Source organism: Diaphorina citri, unplaced genomic scaffold (genome assembly GCF_000475195.1).
Source record: "Diaphorina citri unplaced genomic scaffold, Diaci psyllid genome assembly version 1.1 scaffold23465, whole genome shotgun sequence".
NCBI lineage: Eukaryota > Metazoa > Arthropoda > Insecta > Hemiptera > Psyllidae > Diaphorina > Diaphorina citri.
In genome coordinates this window covers 1-814 of record NW_007400808.1, presented here as the reverse complement: position 1 = coordinate 814, position 814 = coordinate 1, and the positions used below count along the sequence as shown (strand labels likewise).

Here is an 814-nt window from a genome sequence, read left to right as displayed (position 1 = left end):
CTCTTCTCCCTAGAAACTGTAAATTTCATAGACTGTGTTTTCTCTTGGTTTTTCAATTAGGTGTTTAGAAGAAATCTCGTAAGTGATATATATACCTAGGTATATACAAATACTTACGTGAATATTCCCTAGAAACTGTAAATTTCATAGACTGTGTTTTCTCTTGGTTTTTCAATTAGGTATTTAGAAGAAATCTCGTAAGTGATATATATATACCTAGGTATATACAAATACTTACGTGATCAAAACATTACTTGATTGGCTATACGTACCTTTGATTTAGTATTTCGCGTCAGGTCATTCATCAACAACTGATGTTACTTGCTCAGTAGTTTTATTTGCTAAGAAAATAAAAACTGCAGTGTAACTTTTTTTTTCTTTCAAAACTTGATACACCCTCTATTTCTATCAACAATAAACAAATTTAAATAAATGAAGATTTGATGGTCATATTAGAACACGAAGTTTTCCCCATGGTTAGCAATTAGATTCCAAGAGAGTCGGAATTAAATTCAATATCATTTGCAAAAAAAGTACCTACCCTAGAAATGCTTATAGCAAAACCACTCTCTTCAGTCTCACTGAATAAATCACATATTGTCTCTGATAAGCTTTTCCCCTACTAGATCATTTGTTGCGTGTGATCAGGAGACCTTCAGCCACTTTTGAAGCAGCTTCAGCACCCAACAACGACTCCACAATTTGTAGACTAAAATCAAAAGCTGTGCTTGGTCCTTTGCTTGTAATCAAATTTCCTGCAATTATATCAGTAAACAGAGTGAGTTCCAAGTTTTTTTTTTTTTTTTTTTTTCTT

General features: G+C 32.3%; 1 long non-coding RNA gene across 1 annotated transcript; it reads left to right on the top strand.

The window, feature by feature from the left end:
* Positions 1–6: 6 nt before the first annotated feature.
* On the top strand, positions 7–758 carry LOC108254233. Its single transcript, XR_001809887.2, has 2 exons — positions 7–60; positions 180–758. It is a non-coding gene; the product is annotated as an uncharacterized LOC108254233 (long non-coding RNA).
* Positions 759–814: the final 56 nt, after the last annotated feature.